The sequence below is a fragment of the Asparagus officinalis genome, chromosome 3 (genome assembly GCF_001876935.1).
Source record: "Asparagus officinalis chromosome 3, Aspof.V1, whole genome shotgun sequence".
Classification (NCBI taxonomy): domain Eukaryota; kingdom Viridiplantae; phylum Streptophyta; class Magnoliopsida; order Asparagales; family Asparagaceae; genus Asparagus; species Asparagus officinalis.
The window spans coordinates 84,735,454-84,753,539 of record NC_033796.1 but is presented as its reverse complement, the minus strand read 5'-3'; positions in this window follow the sequence as shown (position 1 = coordinate 84,753,539).

Sequence of the window (18,086 nt, the reverse complement as noted above, 5' to 3'; positions counted from 1 at the left end):
CGGGGTGAACCGGCGTTTCCTCTGAGGCAGGTGTCTGCGTGGACCGCTTGGTGATCCATTTGGCAGACCCTTGCCTCTTGCGCTCGATCTCTGGCTTGGCCTTGATCGATTGCGAGGGAGTGGGCTCCTCCGATGAGACTCGGTTGGAACCCTCGGGTGCAGAGGCTTTGACCGTCTGAGGTCGGCCTCGGCGCACGACTCTGTAGCGTCTGCGGGACGCATTGCCACCAGAGGAGGAGGAGGATAAGTACTCTTCGTACTTGGCCTGGTCGAACTCGATTTCTAGGGACTCCACTGTCGTCCCGACAGCAACCTCATCAAACTGAGCCACCACCATTTCACTCGATGAAACAGCTTCTCCCACTGTGGTCGCCATCTTCTGTAGGGTAAAAATTTGATTTCTCGAAAACAGGGAGTGTTCGCTTGTATTAATAAGAAGGCTTATTACAAACTAACAAATCAAATGTTTACAACTGAAGCAGAGGGAAAGCCCTCTTTGTTTTGTGTGGGGACTTTAGGTGGCTACAGGATGCTTCGCTCGATGCTCGTGTCGAGTCTGCTTCCCTTGGACCGTTCGAATGAGGTTGCTGGGGAGATCGGAGCTCGGAACTAGACAGTGGTGCTGCAGTGCAAAGATTATGCAGAGAGCTCGGTCTCAATTACTTTTCTTCAAGTTTGTGCGACCTCTCCTCCAGTGTGCTGGAAGGGGCTTTTAAATGGAAGAAGGACAGCTTGACTCATCCTTGAATTATGGGATGTGACCACATCTTCTTCAGAGACGTCTAGCTGTTCCTCGATACCATGAATGGTCATTCGAGGGATTGTGCTTTATGTCCTCTCACCTACGATGGGAAGGCCCCATCCTTGTATATGAAGCAACGGCCGTCTGCTATCCGAGTGGACCTGACCAGCATTAATGAACCGTATTTATGAGTTCGCAGAGTGATGAGGTGTCTGTCCGATCACCCGTACTGTGCGTGACCGTCCGGCGTGCTTTGGGCACGGTGCTTTCTCCTTTCCGGTCAGGAGAGGCGGTGAAGTAGGTGCACAGTACTCAAGTGGGTCTAGCCAGCTTGCCGAGTGCCGGCGGATCCGGCTCTTGACTCAGACAGCGGAGGTGAGTCGCATTTATGAATGCTCAGGTTGACTCGACACCTGTCCAGACCTTCGTGCTGTGCGTACTGTGAGCGGCCGTTTTGACGGTCTTGGGGTACTGTGCTCTCTCCCTTTGGGTCGAGAGGGATGGGAAGGTCCATCTCAGCACGTGGGGTAGCGGATACCCAGCTGTACTGACGGTCTTGGGGTTTGCTGGTGGATTCGACTCTAGACTCGGGCAGGCGAGTTGAGTGAAAGGCGTACTTCCGCCATCCTGATCGATCTTATCTCGTGCAGGCGAGCCGTCCGTAAGGCGAACCTAGAATCGAGCATATCTGACGTCTATGCGATTTAGGCCCGTGCCAGAGAACTGAGCGTGCGAGCTCTTCTCGCAGGCGAATTTCCTGTAAGCCTATAGAGGTATTTTTTTTATCGTCTACATTCACTCAGAGCCAGGTCGACAACTTGCAAAGCCGACAAAAAGGTGGTACTTGTTGTCTCGATCGCAGAGCCAGATCGAGAGTCAGTTCATCCTCAAACTCCACATCAACAGCTATCCATCATCATCATTGCTAGGACCACGTGTCTCCATGACTCATCGCCCTACATATCTCTTCAATCACCATGACATCAGATCAGAAGTGACTCATTACATACGTAGTTGACACTTGTAAAGCTATCTGCTGATTCAGTTATCTGCCTAGACTCGGTCAAAGTTACGTTTCCACCCCTCTCAGTTGGGTATATATATGGGCTCATCGCCCACTGAATCAAAAATCATGAGTAATATCCAAGGCACACGTCTCAAAACTTGGTATCATTTTCATGAGTAAAACTCAAAACACATAAAACATTGGTACCTATTCAGGACAAACCCAAGGCATGTCATCAACTTGGTCGACTCCGACTCGAAAGACCTTGGCATCATTTTCATGAGTAAAACCAAGACACGTCATCAACATAAAGACCTTGGCATCATTATTATAAGTCTAAGGCATGTATCCTAAGATCTTAGTGTCATTGCAAGTTGTCACGCCCCACTTTCCAAAATACCGGGGAATCAGAACGTGAACAAGCCCGCGACGTATTAGATTGAGGAGAAATATACACTAAACCTTTTCTTCTCAATCTAATACCGTGAACAAGCCCGCGACGTATTAGATTGAGGAGAAATATACACTAAACCTTTTCTTCTCAATCTAATACGCTAAGCGTCAAGCAAAAGAATATCAGTCACAGGTCCTCGATCACAAATAGCAAGAATATAGTAAACAACCCAGTATAAAAAACAGACATATCATCAAAAGTAGATCATCCGGGACATAAAATACGGGTCAAACATGCTCTTATTACAAAACGGTTCAACTAGGAATATAAAAAATATATAGTCCGTAATAAAAGGAAAGTACTGCTAAAATAACTAAATTCAACATCATACTAAAGAAAAATACTAAAAGAGTTCTAGTGTTCATCAACTACTACAGAAGAAAACGACTAGGCTTCAGTTTGTTTTTCTACTCCATCTGGAAGACACTCCGGTTGGGTATACACTGGCTCTACTGCATCATCATACTGAACCTATCCGTTCCCTAAATCTGACATACACTAGAGACAATAGGTGTACGTCAGCGTGCATTGCACACGACAAGATCCTACATGGAAGAAAGAAACGGTCGAATGACCAATGCAATAACAGTAATAATAATAATAGAAGCATGCTACTGGAATACTAATAATCTAAATGCAATCTATCACTAGAATATAATAATCAGAAGAATATAAGAAAATCAACCAAGTAACAAGTCGATCATGCAGCTAGTGATCAGAATAATCATTCAAGTAATAAGATCATACAACTAGATGGAATTAATACTTAAAAATCTACAACAAGAGACGTAGTACATCAAGCGAAATAATCCAAACAAGAAAACCCTCATGTATATATCATATGTCTCAAATTGTAGATAATTAAATATTAATCCCGAACTATATATGAAAAGAAATACAACTGGCCTACATCTCACAAGAATTCATACTTAGCCAAGAAATGAGGTCATGTAACAACTGGCCTACATCTCACAAGAATTCATACTTAGCCAAGAAATGAGGTCATGTAACTAGTCATCCTATTACAGGTCACTGGTTCATATCTCACACAGAGTCAGCATTCATAATATCGGATAACTGAATGTTCACAAATCCCCTACGTGCATAAAGTAGGACTACACATAATCCGACTCCGGCCTGGTCTGAACTCAAGCTAACTCGGGTGAATATCAAATTCACGGACCAAAGCAGCGACACCGATCCACTTTGACCCAACAAACTAACCCCAGTGGCGACACTGATCCACTGATGCGAGCCTGGAAGATATATCAATAGCCTTATCTGATTACATCAACAGAGACTTTCCCACCCCAACATCTCTTGTATTTCTAAGTCAACAACACACTAGCCTCTAGGTTTTATTCATGTCACACATGTCACTATAGTCATAAACTCCGAACAATTCTCAATCACAATAAGGAACAATCAATACAACTAATCATATGCAATAATATCATGGCATATCAGATAATCAAAATTAAGAATCACAAATTTATGAACAACCAACTATGTAATTCAGAAAATAATCTTTTTCACAAGACAATTTATTTTAAATTATTTATCATTATAATTAATCTAAAATAATTCATTTTTCAAAATAAATTCTTTTAAATTATTTATAATTATTCTAAAAATAATTCTTTTTTTCAAAATAACTTCTTATAATTTATCATAATTTTCCTTAAATGATTCTGTTGCTATAAATAATTCTTTTAAAATATTATAATTAATCTAAAAATACTACTCATCATATTTATTATAAAACCAACCCTTTTACAAAATAAATTCCTTTAAATAAATTATTTAATACTATTCAACAACAAATCCACGCATAATATCACAATATTCATACTACAACATAATTAAATCACAGTCTAATCTATGCATATAATTTATAACCGATCTAAATATTGAAATGATGAGTCAAAGAGCAAGAGGGGTCTTGCCTCGGGTTCGTGGGTGTGAACGGAACAATGAGGGTTGTTGCGGCTATCAGCGACGTCAACAATGGGTTCGACGGTGCGGATCTGAGTTGGGGAGGTGCTAGAGATTGAGGTTGGGTGTCGACGGGTCTGCGGGATAGCGGGGGTTCTCGGGCGGAGCTCAAAGAGTTGGTGGCGGCAGCGTGGGCTGCTGGAGATTGTGGAGGCGGCGGATTCTGTGGTAGCATGGGTGGCGGCTGTCGGGTGCTGGCTTCGGATGTTGCGTGAGTTGCACGTGCTGAGGCGAAGGTCGGGCGGGCTGGGGGTGGCTGGGCTTTGATTATGACGGCGCTGAGGGAGGGAACTGGGCTCGACGATGCTGAGGTAGCGATCAGCGACGGCGGCGAGGGGCTGGTCGGGGCAAGAGAAGAGAAGAAGGAGAGGGAGGCTGGTGTTTAGGCTCGGGCGGCGCGGCCGGCGCGAAGGGGGAAGGAGGATGCGATGAGGAGGGAGTGGTGGCGATGCTAAGAACACGAGATGAGGGAGCGAGGAGCGTAAGTAGCTGTGACGTGCGGAAAAGAAAGCGAGAGAGATGAGAGCGAGAGCAGATGATTAAACTAGAGAGATGATGACGAGAGAGAAATAAGACATATATATATATATATATATATATATATATATATATATAATATATATATATATTATATATATATTATATATATACATATATTATATTTATATTATTTATGTGTGTGGTGTGTGTGTGTGTGTGATGCTGTGTGTGGTGTGTGTAGGGAAAGGGTTAAGGTTTAGGGCTTTAACAAAAAAAATTAATAAAAAATATAATTACTTACATTTTAAATCAAATAATTATAGAAAAATTATCTACAAAATAAAATATATCAGTTATACTAATACAACAGATAATACGCAATAGTAGAAATAATACAACTAATTGTATAATTAAACGAGAATAATTAATAAAAATTATAATTACTTACATTTAAAATCAAATAATTAGGGAAAAATATTTATACAATAAAACATACAAGTTATAATAATACAACAGATAATATGCAATAATAGTAATAATACAACAAATTGTACAAAATAATACGTAATAATAATACAATGTATTATACGAAATAATATGTATAGTAAAAATAATACAACATATTATTCAAAATAATACGTAATAGTATTGATAACACAATAGATTAATTCCAGAAATTTTTACTGCACTAAGTTAATTTATAAATATCAAAATCCTTTAAATAAATATAAAATTGGACTTTTAAGTCGTAGAAAATTCTAGAAATTGAGAAAATATAATACTCTTTTAAAAAATAATAATTGAATATTTTAAAAAATTAAAAAATTATTTTAACTAGTATTGAAAGTTCACGGTCATTACACAAGTAAACCTAAGGCACGAGATCGAGTCATCCCCAACTTAAAGCACAAAGCCGAGTCGCCTTGACCCTAAAGCAAATCTGTACTAAAGACAGATTACAAACTCTGAAACACAAGAGCACAATCTCAAAGGTACTCGTTTCAAATTGACAAAACTATTTTATTATTCATAAATATATGAAAATATTTATAGTGCAAAAGTGCTACGAAAAAAGGAGAAGATACATAAGCACCTAAGGGGTCAGACTCGGTAGAGATACGAGCGGATCAATACTAGATCTAGGAACAGGAGCCAAATGTAGATCAATGGTAGCAGAAATTGGCCGAGGAGTTGACTGAACCTCAGAATTGACCTCCTCGTCTTTCTACTCTCCTGGCTTACTCACCCAGGTGTCGTGAGACGAGCCCTCACCTGCCTCCTCAACCACCTCTTCACCATACTCTTCATCGCTCACCACCATTGAGCATGAGCCCTCTCCTTACTTCCCTATGAAGCGCACCAAGGCAGTTGGCCCATTTTTGAAGAATAGTGGAATCAGTCGGGATCACTTCGAAGTTTGGTCAGGAGCTACACCTCGAGAGAGTCATTGCTAGCTTTGCAAGTCAGTGCCATCTCTACCCTTCCGAGAGTGCAATGGCAATAGCCTTCAACAACCTCAAACCAATGGGCCTCAAACTCTAGATGAGTGAGGTGGCCTTATAAGGCCTGGATCTCAGCAAGGGATGACTCACGCTACCTCTTGGCCTCTAGTGTAGCACAAGTGCTCTCCTGCTTGAGATTTTGTGAGCTATCTGCTCCTCCTTTAGCTAGATTCGTAGGCTCTACGTGGCCAATCAATCCAATCAAGCGAGCTCATATGCATCATTCCTCTCTCGTTTCTCGGCTTCGACCTCCTCAGGTAGATATTTTATCCTATCATTACATTCATGGAGCTCGTGTTCGAGATGGCCGAGGTCCTCCTTGAGCTGGTCGATCTTGTCGACTTTTTGCTATTCGAAGTCTTCAGGCCATCAATCATCTTCTCCCGCATCTCCACCTCTCAGCGCTATTTATCCTCGCCTCTCTTCCAGATAGTAGTTCATCCTCCTTGGTAGCTAGCACCAGGAGAGCCTTCTTGAGGTTAGCCTTCTGGGCCTCTGACTTCTCTTGGAGTCTAAGATAGGAGGTTCAAACTTGCTCATAGCCGCCGAACAACTCCTACTCCACCAGAGCATATTAGATCATATAGCTCTTTAGGCACTGGTGGAGGCTGACATCCAGCATCTTCCCAAGGATATCGTCATTGTGAGGGAGGAAGAATTATTAGACTGCTCAGGTTTGGGCGAGTCACGACTCTAGACTGACCCCTTCTTGTCAAGATGTCACCTGGGTTCATACCTGAACTCCAGGGAGGGCTCCTTATCATAGCAGGGACCGACTTTGGAAGACCCCATCAGCAACATCCTCAGCCTATCCTACTTCTCCACCTCGAGCTCATCGATGTGATAGAGATACAACCATCCGAACCCTTGAGTAAGAGGTGCCCCCTTAGCGACTGGCTCTTTCACTTGCCGATGGGCTGACTCAGCAGGCATATGAGGGGCCACCTCACCCTTTGTTGGGGCCTCAGCCTCTTTGGCCTTAGGCCCCCTCTTCTCTGGTGGGGGGGCCTATCGTCAACAATGATGACTTTGACTTTTGGGGTTGGCACAGCAGCGACAGCCTCCCCCATTGCATGAGAGGTAAAATCTCCACTGGTAATTGGCTCATAGCATCCCTCGAAGCAGTAGAAGATGTACCTACCTTTACAATAGCTTCATCTGTCTTTTTGGGGCCTCAGCTGCCCACTTTCTTTAGCATCTTCTTCTTTTCGACCCTCTTGGTTTGGGCAATAACAACACTTGACCCGGCCTCATAGGCCTAGATCCCCTCAACCTTCTCAAGGGCCAGATCAAGGCGGATGCGCTTCTTCGGCCTCGTTGAGGGCCCTCCCGAGTCTGAGTAGCCCGGGCCATCGGCACCACCTCTGTCTCATTCGTGCCTAGCGTCAGCATGGCCGAACGAGCTTCATCATCCATAGTTAGGGGAGCTGAGGAGATGCCAACAACCCCAGGACTAAGTTGTTGAAGAGATTCTCGATCCGACGAGAGCCGGTATAATCCCTTATCATATCGAGCATGCACTTCTCGTCCCTATGCTAAAATATTATTAATTTTATGCTAGGCACAAAATCTTGATATATCTAAATAACATTCGAAAATATATTAATTAATTCCAATAGTTCAACCCTATTAAGATAACAACTACACTAATAATTAATGTATACAAAAATGTAGAAATATAGAACATAAAGCGTGTGTGGCCTTGTAGTTGGGGTGCACAAAAAAATTTGTATCCAAAGAAACAACTATATTAATATCCATCAAGACACAGATATTGTTAGTAAAATCTATAAGAACAGATAGGATAGACTCGCGTATGTGATTATCTAGTAAATATCCATTTATCCGAAATATCCAAATATATATTGAAATTGATGGATTTGAGCTTAATTTTGGTGATTAAGATATTTAATCTTTCAAGTATAATGAATATTGTTGATGTCCTGAGACTCAGCAGCGAGATTAGTAAATAATTCTAAGTTAGTGACGAGGCTTAGGGTCGAAACAGACGATGTGGGTCCCCTCATCCCCTTAAACGACTAATCCCCTATTTAAATATAAGAGAGCTGCAAAATGAAAACAATAGAGGACCAGAGTTGGCTTCTCCGGTGATTCCTCCGACGGTCAAGTCAATATAGAGCTTGAATATGAAACTAATGAACTGAATAAGTTCTGAAATGTGTAGATGATGAAATTAGTTAGCTAGAAATGGCATACCTGTGGCCCGGAGGGGGGCTGAAGGCCCCTCCTTCTTCTTCCTCTTGATCAGTGGGCGATGAGCCCATATATATACCCAACTGAGAGGGGTAGAAATGAAACTATGTCCGAGTTAAGACAGACAACTGAATCGGCAGATAGCTTTACATATGTTAACTACATATGTAATGAGTCACTACTGTTCTAATATGATGGTGATTGAAGAGGTATGGAGGGTGATGAGTCATGAAGACGCGTGGCCAGCAATGATGATGACGAACATCTATTGGCAGTCCTCAAACTGCCTCTCGATCCAGCTCTACGAGCGGGATGACAAGTATCATCTTTTTTGACGGCCTCACAAGTTGTCGACCTGACTCTGAGTGAATAAGGATGGTCGACTCGAATGATGAGGTCAAGTGAGAGCTTGTCTCGACTCGGTCTAGCTCGGAATTGGTCGAATGCCAACGCCATTCGAGTTGCCCTTTGCTGGGGTGAGAAAATATGATAATGATATGTGGCGTGTGTCGACTCCAATGGGAGGATTTGTACTTGGCTAATTATTAACATAAGACTGGTCCCTTTCGCTCGAACTCAAGGTAGTCGAGTTCGAGTAAACTAGGACTGTAGCTGGCATGGTCCCGAGGTGCATTTATAAGGGGTTGTTGAAGAGTCTCTTCAGATGTGACATTGCTGATGTGTGACGCCCCTGGGTTCACACAAGGCTGCAGTCCAAGGTGAAACCAAGAATGTCAAACCTGCCATGTACCATACCGTATAATAACATGTTTCACCATCACAATTAACATCTGTCTAGTGGAATCAATAACAGGTGTAGGTACAAAAGCAAGTAAAAGATATTGCAAGACACAACTGATGGAATAATAGTGATCAAATAATATTTCATCATCCAACATACAGGAATATAAAGTCAATGTCTGAAATGAACAAACTGGAGTTCTTAATACATCTCAAATACAACAAGTCTGAGTAAAGGAAATAAGGCACACAGCCTTTACAACGTCTAGAATAAAGTCCTCAAATGTCTAAACAACGTCTATAGTGGAGCTCCAAAAATAAAGCATAGCTAGAATAGATAGTCGAACACTAAAGTGTGTCGCCATCAACCTGCGACTCTCCGGGCTCCTGGCTCGTGACCTGAAAGGGGGAGGGAAACCCTCATGTATATACCTTGTATCTCAAATTGAAAATCCCTAAGTACCAAACCCGGAGTCTAATACGGGAACAGAAAACAAGTAAAAGGAAATACAACCCATCTCAGACATAAATACAGTATTAAGTAATGACCTACATGAATACTATGTCGTATTCTACATAAGTGTCATATCATACTCACATGAGTGACGTGTCAGAAAACGATTAAGTGTCCAGAACATAGACTATATAAATTAAATGTCCAACCCATAGACTGCATGAAGTAAACGTCCAACTCATGGACTAAAAATAACTGTTGTCCAGCGCATGGACCGGATGTGACCGTTGTCCAACGCCTGGACCGGATGTGACCGTTGTCCAACGCCTGGACCGGGTGGTAAAGCATATCCAGCACGAGGATTAAATAGCAATGCGTATCCAACACGAGGACTAAGAGGTATGTCCAACACGAGGACTAAGGGGTATGTCCAACACGAGGACTAAGGGGTAGGGCTTGTCCAACACGAGGACTGAGTTTAACCTAGTTTTCGTACCACATGGGCCAAATAGTAATCGTCGATGAGATGTATGTGGAGATATACTTATACAAATTTCACACTCAACTCGGTGTGTGATTCTAAACTGGCATTTCAAGCCATCTATCATGCATAGATACTTAGTAAACTGAGAACCAAAGTTAGAAAGTCGAGGCAAACACTCGAACGGCGGTCGACCGCAGAGCCCACTCCGGTCGACCGCTCGCAGATCCGAGAAGTACTGGGCTCAAAAGCTGAGCGGCGGTCGACCGCTGTGGTCATGCCGGTCGACCGCTCAAAGTGCAGAAGCGATTCTGCTGGCAAAAACTCACGACGGTCGACCGTTGAGTCCGCTGCAGTCAACCGCTGATCGGACAAAACCCCAGCCTGGGTTTCTGTCAGCTTCGAAACTCATATAAAATTTGAGGTTTTCTATAACCAACTAATTTTAACAATTCAATGGTAATGTATGGCAGTAAATAACAAGTTTAAATAGTTAAAACCTCATTACCAAAAATCCCAAACCTTAATCAACATGATTTTAAAAGTTCTTAAACAGTAATAAATAAGTTTAACCTTCATAAAAACGTTTCAGATCAAGATCTCATTAATTAAACATCATTAGTGAACTTTTTAAGACTGAAATATATGATTTTTGCACCTCATGCCATAAAGATCTTCTTTATCTACACAAAATACGATTTGGGCTCAATAAAAACCGGATTAAAAACTCAAATCTAAGCATAAAAACAAAAAGGGGTGAAGTTGGGCGAGATGTTACTCGTCTACGACGAAAACGAATCTCCTTGATCTGTAGAAGATGATCCCTCTCGCTGAAACCACCAAAAATCCGCTGAAAACCCCTTCAAAGCTCCTCCAAATCACCAAAGAGTGAGAAACTAGGGTTTGAGGGGAGAGAGGGGGGCTAGGGTTCTGATTTCAGATGAAAAGGGGTTCTCTTGGGTAAATTAGAATATATACTAAACCCCAAACCCGACCCGAAACCCGTTAAGACCCAAAACCCAGCAAACTCTCTGCCTGCTGGGCGGTCGACCGTCGCGCCTAGTGCGGTCGACCGCATAACAGGAAACGAGTTTCCTGAGTGCGAGAACGAGGTGCGGTCGACCGTCGCGTCCACTGCGGTCGACCGATCAGATGAACTTTGCCAGGTTTGATCTGATCACCACATGATGCTCGAACTACTCAAATTATCTCACTTAAAAACACTTGATGAGTTCCCGTACACTGATAATCACATTCCTTATATATGTATATATATATATTTAATATTCACAAGGAATTATTTCCATGTATATACCACGTGTTCCGAAAGATTAAGAATTAAGTAAAAGTACCCTCATTCTAGTGTTAAATATAAGTATCAAAACATAATATAATTATTCAAGTAAGAAGTCATATCGGTTTTACCTGCTCGAACAAGTGTGGGTAGTCGCGTTGCATGTCCTCCTTGCGCTCCCAAGAAGCTTCCTCTACTCCACTTCGGTTCCATTGAACTTTTACCAATGGAATCACCTTGTTCCTGAGTCTCTTGTCTTCTCTAGCAAGTATGGCCACTGGAATCTCAATAGTCGACAAATCATCCCTAAGCTCGATCTCCGGTGCATCCAACACTCGTTGCCGCTCCTCATCGTGCAAGTGTTTCTTGAGCATAGAAATGTGGAATACATTGTGTATACTAGACATAGAAGCTGGAAGGTCCAGTCTGTATGACACCGCTCCAATGCACTCCAAAATCCGGAAAGGTCCAATATATCTCGGTGCAAGCTTCCCTCGCCTCCCGAATCGTTGCACGCCCTTCATAGGCGATATCTTTAGCATAACCAAATCCTCAATCTGGAACTCTAGTAGTCTTCGCCTCTTATCTGCATAGCTCTTCTGCTGACTTTGAGCGGCTAGAATCCGCTCTCTGATCAATGCTACCTTCTCAGTAGTCTGTCTCACAAGCTCTGGCCCAAGCATCAAACTATCCTCTGGCTCTGCCCAACATATCGGTGATCTACAGGGCCTCCCGTACAATGCCTCATACAGAGCCATGCTGATCGTCGCTTGATAACTGTTGTTATAAGAAAATTCTACCAATGGAATATGATCCTCCCAGCTGCCTTGGAAGTCAATGACACATGCCCGCAACATGTCCTCCAACACCTGATTCACCCTCTCTGTCTGACCGTCTGTCTGTGGGTGGAATACACTGCTATAAGATAGCTTGCTGCCAAATGATTCCTGGAAACTCCTCCAAAAGTGTGAAAACTTCGTCAACCGGTCCACAATCACCCAAACTGAATCATTCCCCTTCTTCGACTTCGGCAACCCCATAATAAAATCCATGGAAATGTCTGCCCACTTCCACTCTGGAATAGGTAAAGGCTGAAGTGTTCCTGCCGGTCTCTGATGCTCTGCCTTCACCTGCTGACAGGTAAAACATCTAGCCACATAGTTTGCAACCTCTCTATGCATACCGCTCCACCAGAAATGTCTCTTCAGGTCCTTGTACATCTTGGTGGTTCCTGGATGCACCGTGTACCGAGTACGGTGTGCCTCATCAAATAGCTTCCTCTTCAGCTCTGCACTGGCTGGCATAACCAATCTACCCTTCATCCGTAGACCTCCATCTGCTCCAATGGTCCAATCAGTCTTTGGCTCTTTGGAAATCTCCTCCTTTCGGATTTGAATCCAAGAGTCCCCCATCTGGGCTCTGACAACTCTATCACTCCAAGATGGTTGCACCGACACAGCTCCCAAAAATGCATCGGTTCCTCCAATCTCGGGTCTAAAATCAAACTGGCTAAGAGTGGTAAGATCTCTGTACAATGAACACTTCAAAGCCGCAACCCGATGTCGACGCTTCCTACTCAAAGCATCTGCTACAACGTTCGCCATCCCCGGATGATACTGAATCGCGAACTCGTAGTCCTTGATAAACTCAATCCATCTCCTCTGTCTTTGGTTGAGTTCCTTCTGGGAAAAGAGATACTTCAGACTCTGATGGTCTGTGAATAACTCAAACTGTACTCCATAAAGGTAGTGCCTCCATGACTTCAATGCAAATACCACTGCTGCCAACTCCAAGTTATGAGTGGGATAGTTCTGCTCATGCACCCTCAAGTGCCGTGAGATATAAGCTACTACCCTTTGAGTCTGCATCAATACGCCCCCTAAGCCGGCCAACAACACGTCGGTATACACGACGAAGGTCCTATCGCTGCTCGGAATGGTCAAAACCGGCGCCGTGATCAGCTTGGCTTTCAAGATATCAAAAGCCTTCTGGCACTCCATGCTCCAAATGAACGGTACACCCTTCTTCATAAGGTGTGTGATCGGTGTCGAAATCTTCGAGAAGTCCTGGATGAACTTCCTATAGTAGCCAGCTAGACCTAAAAAGCTGCGAATCTCGGTCACTGTCTTCGGCGGCTCCCAATCAAGGACCGCTGAAACCTTAGCTGGATCAACTGCTATGCCCTCTCTACTGATGACGTGGCCGAGAAATCTGACCTCTGAAAGCCAAAATTCACATTTGCTGAACTTGGCATATAACTGGTGCTCCTGAAGAGTCCTCAAAGCTATCCGTAGATGCTCCTCGTGATCCGCCTCCAATCTCGAGTAAATAAGTATATCATCGATGAAGATGATCACAAACTGATCTAAGAAGGGACGAAAAACCCGGTTCATCAAATCCATGAATACCGCGGGTGCATTGGTCAACCCAAATAGCATGACCAAGAACTCGAAAGACCCATATCGAGTAAGAAAAGCGGTCTTAGGAATATCCATCTCCCTAACCCGCAACTGATGATAGCCAGAACGAAGATCAATCTTCGAGAAATACTGCGCACCCTGCAACTGGTCAAACAAGTCATCAATCCTAGGTAGTGGGTACCTATTCCGGATAGTGACCTTGTTCAACTCTCTATAATCTATGCATAATCTCATACTACCGTCCTTCTTCTTCACGAAGAGGACCGGCGCGCCCCACGGAGAATGACTCCGACGAATAAAACCCTGAGCTAACAACTCGTCCAACTGGGTCTGAAGCTCTCTCATCTCAGCTGGTGCCATGCGATAGGGTGCGCAGGATATCGGGGCTGTGCCAGGCTGCAACTCAATACAAAACTCCACCTCTCTCACCGGAGGTAATCCAGGTATGTCCTGAAAGACATCCTGATACTCTGAGACAACTCTAGTCTCCAATAACTCAGCACCCTGATCCCGTCGCATCACCTCCTCGATGTACGCCAGAAATGACTCCACAAGTCGGTTGCCCTGAGAGGTAGCTATAATCATCTCGGACCCATCGGACGCTCGCAACTTGACTGTCTTCGCAAAGTAGTCAATACTAATATGGTAGGAAGACAACCAATCCATACCAAGGATGACATCGAACTCGGACATATGCAACACTATCAAATCGACTATGAACTCCGACTCGTCTAAACTGACAGTACACCTCCTACAAACGCTCTCCAGAAGCGATACCTCTCCTAAAGGGGTGGAAACAGATAGAGGGGTGTCTAGGGGCTGAGCTACGAGCTGGAGTCTAGCCATAAATGCATGCGATATGAAGGAATGCGAAGCTCCCGAATCGAAAAGAATACGGGCGGGGAAAGAATCCACAAGGAACGTACCCTCTACTACGGCTCCGCTAGCTCCATGATCACGGGGAACTACTGCATAAACCCTGCCTGTGGCTGACGACTGCTCTGCTGATGGAGGTGGGGAATATGGGATAATCTGTCCCTGAGGAAACTCCTGAACTGCCCGGATCTGGCCCTCAGTCCTCTGAGCTACTGGTAATGCCTCAATCCTGGTCTGCTGGCCCTGACCTCTGCCCTGCTGTCGCTGCTGCTGGTTCGGACCCTTGCCCTGCTGGGCTCTTGCTGGTGCGCTACGGCACTCCGATGCCTTGTGTCCAACCTTGCGACAGTTAAAGCAAGATCCTTGAAACTTGCGCTGTTGATGCGCTCTCTGGTCCTGCTGGGGTCCCTTTTTATAAGGGCCCTGATGCTGCTGCTGCTGAGGTCCAGAAAAAGACCTCTTTTTCTTGCCCTTGTCTCCACTCTGCCCTGTCTTGGCCTTCCCTTCCTTATCCTTCTAGAACATGGAAGTCTCTATCTCCTAGGAAGTGGCAGCCTTAGCTACCTCCCTAGCTGAATAAAACCTCCTCGAGATGAGGTACCGGCGGAGATTAGGGTGTAGCCCTGCTAAGAACATCTGAGCCTGACGCTCTCCCGTCTGTCACATACCCGTGAAATGTAGCAACTCCATAAACCTGTTCTCAAAATCTGCAACTGTCATGTCCCCCTGAGTCAAACGGGACAACTCGAGCTCCTTCCCTGTCTGTGCTGTAGAGGAAATATACTGCCCATCAAAGAAATATATGAAGTCCTCCCATGTGAGGTTCATCCTCTGCTCTGGAGTGAACTGAAGTCGGTACCACCTCCCGGCATCACCCTTCAGGCTGTAGGATGCCAATCTCTACTTCTGAACTGAGTCCACACTGAGTATGTCAAGAATGTTGCCCACATCCTCCTTCCACTTATGGGCTGCAAGAAGGTCTGGTGATCCCTGGAACTCGGGTGCTCTCATCTTCTGGTACCTCTCAACCATACGGAGCCAAGCCTCCTGCTCGGTGGCTCTGTCTGGGACTGCTAGAGGAATGGCTGCAGGCGTGACCTCTGGGGGTCTCTCTCTGACAGGAACGGCAGGTATCCCCTGCTGCTGAGTTACCGGTGGTGGTGGTGTCCATGGTGCTATATGAGTAGTCACCAACTCCTCAATGGCTGTCATCCGGGTAATAAGAGGAGCCATGATGTCCACCAAATTCTGAGAAGCCTCTCGGACTGAGCTGGCTGCTGCTCTGATGGAGTTTGTTGTGACTCTGCCTGGGTAGCTCTCCTGGTACGAGGTCTACCACGTCCTGCCATCTCTCTGATCATAAGAAAATAAGAGTTTATGAGTCAAAATAGACTTCTATAAATAGTGTATCACAATACAATTTTCACAACATATAGTATTTGCACAAATACTTTAAACTTATATAAAAATAGTTGTCATAAAAAAAAATTCTCAAATTTTTAGATACGCATATATCGTCCTCACTCATACTAGGAAATCCTTACGGACTCTATACATGAATCCTAGGAAACTCTATCCTAGCTCCACGACTCGACACAGGATGATCCTAAGGATACTGGAACTAGAGCTCTGATACCAACTGTGACGCCCCTGGGTTCACACAAGACTGCAGTCCGAGGTGAAACCAAGAATGTCAAACCTGCCATGCACCACACCGTGCAATAACATGTTTCACCATCACAATTCTATCACTCTAGTGAGTCAATAACAGGTGTAGGTACAAAGCAAGTGAAAAATACTACAAGAGATAACTGATGAAAATGATAGAGATAAAAATAGTATTTCATCATCCGACATACAGGAATATAAAGTCAATGTCTGAAATGAACAAACTGGAGTTCTTAATACATCCCAAATACAACAAGTCTGAGTAAAGGAAATAAGGCACACAGCCTTTACAACATCTAGAAATAAAGTCCTCAACCGTCTTAACAAAGTCTATAGTGGAGGTCCAAAATAAAACATAGCTAGAATAGATAGTCGAACACTAAAGTGTGTCGCCATCAACCTGCGACTCTCCGGGCTCCTGGCTCGTGACCTGAAAGGGGGAGGGACAACGAGCGTCAAAGCGCTAGCGAGCAACATCACAACCAACCCCAAGGGAGAGGGCTCGTTGTATAAGAAAATACAGTTAACACAAAATATACATATATAAACAATTATCCTAAAAATAAACAATGGGTCTTAGTACTTATGAAGTTTCAACACGGGCATAGGTACGTCGAGCGAAATAATCCAAACAAGGAAACCCTCATGTATATACCTTATATCCCATATTGAAAATCCATAAGTACTAAACTCGGAGTCTAATACGTGAACAGAAAATAAGTAAAAGGGAATACAACCCATCTCAGAACGTAAATGCAGTATCATGTACTGTCCTACATGAATACTATGTCGTATTCTACATAAGTGTCATATCATACTCACATGAGTGACGTGTCAGAAAACGATTAAGTGTCCAGAACATAGACTATATAAATTAAATGTCCAACCCATAGACTGCATGAAGTAAACGTCCAACTCATGGACTGAATAAAACCGTTGTCCAGCGCATGGACCAGATGTGACCGTTGTCCAACACCTGGACCGGATATGACCGTTGTCCAACGCCTGGACCGGGTGGTAAAGCATATCCAGCACGAGGATTAAATAGCAATGCGTATCCAACACGAGGACTAAGAGGTATGTCCAACACGAGGACTAAGGGGTATGTCCAACACGAGGACTAAGGGGTAGGAGGTATGTCCAACACGAGGACTAAGGGGTATGTCCAACACGAGGACTAAGGGGTAGGGCTTGTCCAACATGAGGACTGAGTTTAACCTAGTTTTCTCACCACATGGGCCAAATAGTAATCGTCGATGAGATGTATGTGGAGATATACTTATACAAATTTCACACTCAACTCGGTGTGTGATTCTAAACTGGCATTTCAAGCCATCTATCATGCATAGATACTTAGTAAACTGAGAACCAAAGTTAGAAAGTCGAGGCAAACACTCGAACGAGTGGAAAGTTCGACAAAAACAAACAGGGCACCATAATCTGTGCGGCGGTCGGCCGCAGAGCCCACTCCGGTCGACCGCTCGCAGATCCGAGAAGTACTGGGCTCAAAAGCTGAGCGGCGGTCGACCGCTGTGGTCATGCCGGTCGACCGCTCAAAGTGCAGAAGCGATTCTGCTGGCAAAAACTCACGACGGTCGACTGCTGAGTCCGCTGCGGTCGACCGCTGATCGGACAGAACCCCAGCCTGGGTTTCTGTCATCTTTGAAACTCATATAAAATTTGAGGTTTTCTATAACCAACTAATTTTAACAATTCAATAGTAATGTATGGCAGTAAATAACAAGTTTAAATAGTTAAA